Consider the following 8,265-nt stretch of genomic DNA (forward strand, 5'->3'; position numbering starts at 1 on the left):
CATTGTTCCTTTTGTACTAAATTCGAATGCAATTTCTGTCTTTCATCGTCCATAAGAAGGTCCAAGGTATACAGTAAACCAGAAGTGAAGCATCGGAATCTAATACTGGTCACACAGGAGAGGTTTAAATCATAGAAAGTTAGAGTGTCAGTGCTCTTGTACTTAAGTCGGCATTGTGCCATTTGTATTAAGTTCGGATGCAATTGCGGTGTTCCATCGTCAATAAGAAGGTCCAAGGTATACAGTAAACCTGATGTGAAGCATCGGAATCCAAAACTGGACTCACGGGAGAGGTTTAAATCATAGACACTTAGAGTGTCAGTCCTCTTGTACTTAAGTCGGCATTGTGCCTTGTGTATTAAAATCGGATGAAATTTCTGTGGTTTATCGTCAATAAGAAGGTCCAAGGTATACAGAAACCCTGAAGTGAAGCATCTGATTCTAAAACTGGACTCACAGGAGAGGTTTAAATCAAAGAAAGTTTGAGTGGCAGTCCTCTTGTACTTAAGTCAACGTTGTGCCTTTTGTATTAAATTCGGATGAAATTTCTGTGTTTCATCGTCAATAAGAAGGTCCAAGGTATACAGCAAACCTGAAGTGAAGCCTCGGAATCTAAAACTGGGCTCACAGGAGAGGTTTAAATCATAGACAGTTAGAGTGTCAGTCGTCTTGTACTTAAGTCGGCATTGTGCCTTTTGTACTAAATTCAGATGCAATTTCTTTGTTTCATCGTCAATAATAAGTTCCAAGGTATACAGTACACCAGAAGTGAAGCTTTGGAATCTAAAACTGGACTCACAGGAGAGGTTTAAATCATAGGAAGTGAGAGTGTCAGTTCTCTTGTACTTAAGTCGGCATTGTGCCTTTTGTATTAAATTCGGATGCAATCTCTATATTTCATCGTCAATAAGAAGGTCCAAGGTATACAGTAAACCTGAAGTGAAGCATCGGAATCTTAAACTGTACTCACAGAATAGATTTATATCATATAAAGATAGTGTGTCAGTCCTCTTGTACTTAAGTCGGCATTGTGCCTTTTGTATTAAATTCGGATGAAATTTCTGAGCTTCATCGTCAGTAAGAAGGTCCAAGGTATACATTATACCTGAAGCGAAGCATCGGAATCTAAAACTGGACTCACTGGAGAGGTTTAAATCATAGAAAGTTAGAGTGTCAGTCCTCTTGTACTTAAATCGGCATTGTGCCGTTTGTATTAAATTCGGACGCAATTTCGGAGTTTCATCGTCAATAAGAGGGTCAAAGGTATACAGTAAACCTGAAGTGAAGCATCGGAATCTCAAACTGGACTCGTAGGAGAGGTTTAAATCATAGAAAGTAAGAGTGCAGTCCTCTTCTACTTACGTCGGCATTGCGCCTTTTGTATTAAATTCGGATGCATTTTCAGTGTTTCATTTTCAATAAGAAGGTCCGAGGTACATAGTAAACCTGAAGTGAAGCATCGGAATTTATAACTGGACTCGCAGGAGTGGTTCAAATCACAGAAAGAAAGAGTGTCAGTCAAGTCGGCATTGTGCCTTGTGTATTAAATTCGGAAGCAATTTCTGTGTTTCATCGTCAATAAGAAGGTCCAAGGTGTACAGTAAACCTGAAGTGAAGCATCGGAATCTCAAACTGGACTCGTAGGAGAGGTTTAAATCATAGAAAGTAAGAGTGTCCGTCCTCTTGTACTTATGTCGGCATTGTGCCTTTTGTATTAAATTCGGATTCAAATTCTGTGTTTCAGCGTCAACAAGAAGTTCCTAGGGATACAGTAAACATGAAGTGAAGCATCGGAATCTAAAACTGGACTCACAGGAGAGGATCAAATCATAGAAGGTTAGAGTGTCAGTCCTCTTGTACTGAAGTCGTCATTGTGCCTTTTGCATTAAATTCGGATGCAATTTCTGAGCTTCATCGTCAATAATAAGGGCCAAGGTATACAATAAACCTGAAGTGAAGCATCAGAATCTAAAACTGGACTCACAGGAGTGATTTAATTCATAGATAGTTAGAGTGTCAGTCCTCTTGTACTTAAGTCGGCATTGTGCCTTTTGTATTAAATTCGGATGCAATTTCTGTGTTTCATCGTCAACAAGAAGGTCTAAGGTATACAGAAAACCTGAAGTGAAGCATCGGAATCTAAAACTCAACCTCACAGGATTGGTTCAAATCATAGAAAGTTAGAGTGTCAGTCCTTTTGTACTTAAGTCGGCATTGTGCCTTTGATATTAAATTCGGATGCAATTTCTGAGCTTCATCGTCAATACGAAGGTCACAGGGATACAGTAAACCTGCAATGAAGCATCAGAATCTAAAACTGGTCTCACAGGAGAGGTTTAAATCATAGAAAGTTAGAGTGTCAGTCCTCCTGTACTTAAGTCGGCATTGTGCCTTTTGTATTAAATTCGAATGCAATTTCTGTGTTTCATCGTCCATAAGAAGGTCCAAGGTATACAGTAATCCAGAAGTGAAGCATCGGAATCTAATACTGGTCTCACATGAGAGGTTTAAATCATAGAAAGTTAGAGTGTCAGTGCTCTTGTACTTAAGTCGGCATTGTGCCATTTGTATTAAGTTCGGATGCAATTGCGGGGTTCCATCGTCAATAAGAAGGTCTAAGGTATACAGTAGACCTGATGTGAAGCATCGAAATCCAAAACTGGACTCACGGGAGAGGTTTAAATCATAGACACTTAGAGTGTCAGTCCTCTTGTACTTAAGTCGGCATTGTGCCTTTTGTATTAAAATCGGATGAAATTTCTGTGGTTCATCGTCAATAAGAAGGTCCAAGGTATACAGAAACCCTGTAGTGAAGCATCTGATTCTACAACTGGACTCACAGGAGAGGTTTAAATCATAGAAAGTTAGAGTGTCAGTCGTCTTGTACTTAAGTCGGCATTGTGCCTTTTGTACTAAATTTGGATGCAATTTCTTTGTTTCATCGTCAATAATAAGGTCCAAGGAATACAGTAAACCTGAAGGTAAGCATCGGAATCTAAAAGTGGACTCCCAGGAGAGGTTTAAATCATAGAATGTGAGAGTGTCATTCCTCTTGTACTTAAGTCGGCATTGTGCCTTTTGTATTAAATTCGGATGCAATTTCTGTGTTTCATCGTCAATGAGAAGGTCCAAGGTATACAGTAAACCTGAAGTGAAGCATCGAAATCTAAAACTCAACTCACAGGAGAGGTTCAAATCATAGAAAGTTAGAGTGGCAGTCCTCTTGTACTTTTGTCGGCATTGTGCCTTTTGTATTAAACTTGGACGCAATATCTGAGCTTCATCGTCAATAAGAAGGTCCCAGGGATACAGTAAACCTGAAGTGAAGCATCGGAATCTAAAACTGGACTCACAGGACAGGTTCGAATCATAGAAAGTTAGAGTGTCAGTCCTCTTGTACTGAAGTCGGCATTGTGCCTTTTGTATCAAATTCGGAAGCAATTTCTAAGCTTCATCGTCAATAAGAAGGGACATGGTATACAGTAAACCTGAAGTGAAGCATCAGAATCGAAAAATGGACTCACAGGAGAGATATAATTCATAGAAAGTTAGAGTGTCAGTCCTCTTGTGCTTAAGACGGAATTGTGCCTTTTGTATTAAATTCGGATGAAATTTCTGAGCTTCATCGTCAGTAAGAAGGTCCAAGGTATACAGTAAACCTGAAGTGAAGCATCGGATTCTAAAACTGGACTCACTGGAGAGATTTAAATCATAGAAAGTTAGAGTGTCAGTACTCTTGTACTTAAATCGGCATTGTGCCGTTTGTATTAAATTCGGACGCAATTTCTGAGTTTCATCGTCAATAAGAAGGCCCAAGGTATACAGTAAACCTGAAGTGAAGCATCGGAATCTAAAACTGGACTCACAGGAGAGGTTTAAATCACAGAAAGTTAGAGTGCCAGTCCTCTTGTACTTAAGTCGGCATTGTGCCTTTTGTAATAAATTCGGATGCAATTTCTGTGTTTCATCGTCAATAATAAGTTCCAAGGTATACAGTACACCTGAAGTGAAGCTTTGGAATCAAAAACTGGACTCACACGAGAGGTTTAAATTATAGAAAGTGAGAGTGTCAGTTCTCTTGTACTTAAGTCGGCATTGTGCATTTTGTATTAAATTCGGAAGCAATTTCTGCGTTTCATCGTCAATAAGAAGGTCCACGGTATACAGTAAACCTGAAGTGAAGCATCGGAATCTAAATCTGGACTCACAGGAGAGGTTTAAATCATATAAAGTTAGTGTGTCAGTCCTCTTGTACTTAAGTCGCCATTGTGCCTTTTGTATTAAATTCGGATGCAATGTCTGTGCTTCATCGTCAGTAAAAAGGTCCAAGGTATACAGTAAACCTGGAATGAAGCATCGGAATCTAAAACTGGACTCACAGGAGTGGTTTGAATCATAGAAAGTTAGAGTGGAAGTCCTCTTGTACTTAAATCGGCATTGTGCCTTTTGTAATAAATTCGGTAGCAATTTCTGTATTTCATCGTCAATAATAAGTTCCAAGGTATACAGTACACCTGAAGTGAAGCTTTGGAATCCAAACTGGACTCACAGGAGAGGTTTAAATCATAGGAAGTGAGAGTGTCAGTTCTCTTGTACTTAAGTCGGCATTGTGCCTTCTGTATTAAATTCGGATGCAATTTCTGCGTTTAATGGTCAATAAGAAGGTCCAAGGTATACAGTAAACCTGAAGTGAAGCATCGGAATCTAATACTGGTCTCACAGGAGAGGTTAAATCATAGAAAGTTAGAGTGTCAGTGCTCTTGTATTTAAGTCGGCATTGTGCCATTTGTATTAAGTTCGGATGCAATTGCGGTGTTCCATCGTCAATAAGAAGGTCCAAGGTATACAGTAAACCTGATGTGAAGCATCGGAATCCAAAACTGGACTCACGGGAGAGGTTTAAATCATAGACACTTAGAGTGTCAGTCCTCTTGTACTTAAGTCGGCATTGTGCCTTTTGTATTAAAATCGGATGAAATTTCTGTGGTTTATCGTCAATAAGAATGTCCAAGGTATACAGAAACCCTGAAGTGAAGCATCTGATTCTAAAACTGGACTCACAGGAGAGGTTTAAATCTTAGAAAGTTTGAGTGGCAGTCCTCTTGTACTTAAGTCAACGTTGTGCCTTTTGTATTAAATTCGGATGAAATTTCTGTGTTTCATCGTCAATAAGATGGTCCAAGTTATACAGTAAACCTGTAGTGAAGCATCGGAATCTAAAACAGGTATCACAGGAGAGGATTAAAACATAGAAAGTTAGAGTGCCAGTCCTCTTGTACTTAAGTCGGCATTGTGCCTTTTGTATTAAATTCGGATGAAATTTCTGAGCTTCATCGTCAGTAAGAAGGTCCAAGGTATACGGTAAACCTGAAGTGAAGCATCGGAATCTAAAACTGGGCTCACAGGAGAGGTTTAAATCATAGACAGTTAGAGTGTCAGTCGTCTTGTACTTAAGTCGGCATTGTGCCTTTTGTACTAAATTCAGATGCAATTTCTTTGTTTCATCGTCAGTAATAAGGTCCAAGGAATACAGTAAACCTGAAGTGAAGCATCGGAATCTAAAAGTGGACTCACAGGAGAGGTTTAAATCATAGAAAGTGAGAGTGTCAGTCCTCTTGTACTTAAATCGGCATTGTGCCGTTTGTATTAAATTCGGACGCAATTTCGGAGTTTCATCGTCAATACGAAGGTCCAAGGTATACAGTAAACCTGAAGTGAAGCATCGGAATCTTAAACTGTACTCACAGGATAGATTTATATCATATAAAGATAGTGTGTCAGTCCTCTTGTACTTAAGTCGGCATTGTGCCTTTTGTATTAAATTCGGATGAAATTTCTGAGCTTCATCGTCAGTAAGAAGGTCCAAGGTATACAGTAAACCTGAAGCGAAGCATCGGAATCTAAAACTGGACTCACTGGAGAGGTTTAAATCATAGAAAGTTAGAGTGTCAGTCCTCTTGTACTTAAATCGGCATTGTGCCGTTTGTATTAAATTCGGACGCAATTTCGGAGTTTCATCGTCAATAAGAAGGTCCAAGGTATACGGTAAACCTGAAGTGAAGCATCGGAATCTAAAACTGGACTCACAGGAGAGGTTTAAATCATAGAAAGTTAGAGTGCCAGTCCTCTTGTACTTAAGTCGGCATTGTGCCTTTTGTAATAAATTCGGATGCAATTTCTGTGTTTCATCGTCAATAATAAGTTCCAAGGTATACAGTACACCTGAAGTGAAGCTTTGGAATCTAAAACTGGACTCACAGGAGAGGTTTAAATCATAGGAAGTGAGAGTGTCAGTTCTCTTGTACTTAAGTCGGCATTGTGTCTTTTGTATTAAATTCGGATGCAATTTCTGAGTTTAATCGGCAATAATAAGGTTCAAGGTATACAGTAAACCTGAAGTGAAGCATCGGAATCTAAATCTGGACTCACAGGAGAGGTACAAGTCATAGAAAGTTAGAGTGTCAGTCCTCTTGTACTTAAGTCGGCATTGTGCCTTTTGTATTAAATTCGGATGCAATTTCTGTGCATCATCGTCAGTAAGAAGGTGCAAGGTATACAGTAAACCTGAATAGAAGCATCGGAATATAAAACTGTACTCACTGGAGAGGTTTAAATCATAGAATGTTAGAGTGTCAGTGCTCTTGTACTTATGTCGGCATTGTGCCTTTTGTACTAAATTGGGATGCAATTTCTGTGTTTCATCGTCAATAATGAGGTCCAAGGTAGACAGTAAACCTGAAGTGAAGCATCGGAATATAATACTGGACTCACAGGAGAGGTTTAAGTCATAGAATGAGAGAGTGTCAGTCCTCTTGTACTTAAGTCGGCATTGTGCCTTTTGTATTAAATTCGGATGCAATTTCTGTGTTTCATCGTCAATAAGAAGTTCCAAGGTATACAGTAAACCTGAAGTGAAGCATCGGAATCTGACACTGGACTCGCAGGAGAGGTACAAATCATAGGAAGTTAGAGTGTCAGTCCTCTTGTACTTAAGTCGGCATTGAACCTTTTGTATTAAATTCGGATGAAATTTCTGTGTTTCATCGTCCATAAGAAGATCGAAGGTATACATTAAACCTGAAGTGAAGCATCGGAATCTAAAACTGGACTCACAGCAGAGGTTTAAATCGTAGAAAGTTAGAGTGTCAGTCCTCTTGTACTTAAGTCGGCATTGCGCCTTTTGTATTAAATTCGGATGCATTTTCAGTGTTTCATCGTCAATAAGAAGGTCCAAGGTACATAGTAAACCTGAAGTGAAGCATCGGAATTTATAACTGGACTCGCAGGAGAGGTTCAAATCACAGAAAGAAAGAGTGTCAGTCAAGTCGGCATTGTGCCTTGTGTATTAAATTCGGAAGCAATTTCTGTGTTTCATCGTCAATAAGAAGGTCGAAGGGATACAGAAAAACCAGAAGTAAAGCATCGGAATCAAAAACTGGACTCACAGGAGAGGTTAAAATCATAGAAAGTTAGAGTGTCTGTCCCCTTGTACTTAAGTCGTCGTTGTGCATTTTGTATTAAATTCGAATGCAATTTCTGTGTTTCATCGTCCATAAGAAGGTCCAAGGTATACAGTAAACCAGAAGTGAAGCATCGGAATCTAATACTGGTCTCACAGGAGAGGTTTAAATCATAGAAAGTAAGAGTGTCAGTGCTCTTGTACCTAAGTCGGCATTTTGCCTTTTGTATTAAATTCGGATTCAATTTCTGTGTTTCCTCGTCAATAAGAAGGCCCAAGGTATACAGTAAACCTGAAGTGAAGCATCGAAATCTAAAACTCAACTCAAAGGAGAGGTTCAAATCTTTGAAAGTTAGAGTGTCAGTCCTCTTGTACTTTAGTCGGCATTGCGCATTTTGTATAAAATTTGGATGCAATTTCTGAGCTTCATCGTCGATAAGAAGGTCCCAGGGATACAGTAAACCTGAAGTGAAGCTTCGGAATCTAAAACTGGTCGAACTGGAGAGGTTTATATCATAGAAAGTTAGAGTGTATGTCCTCTTGTACTTATGTCGGCATTGTGCCTTTTGTATTAAATTCGGATGCAATTTCTGAGCTTCATCGTCAATAAGAAGGGCCAAGGTATACAATAAACCTGAAGTGAAGCATCAGAATCTAAAACTGGACTCACAGGAGAGATTTAATTCATAGATAGTTAGAGTGTCAGTCCTCTTGTACTTAAGTCGGCATTGTGCCTTTTGTATTAAATTCGGATGCAATTTCTGTCTTTCATCGTCAACAAGAAGGTCTAAGGTATACAGAAAACC

This window comes from Schistocerca americana, unplaced genomic scaffold (genome assembly GCF_021461395.2).
Source record: "Schistocerca americana isolate TAMUIC-IGC-003095 unplaced genomic scaffold, iqSchAmer2.1 HiC_scaffold_16, whole genome shotgun sequence".
Taxonomy (NCBI): domain Eukaryota; kingdom Metazoa; phylum Arthropoda; class Insecta; order Orthoptera; family Acrididae; genus Schistocerca; species Schistocerca americana.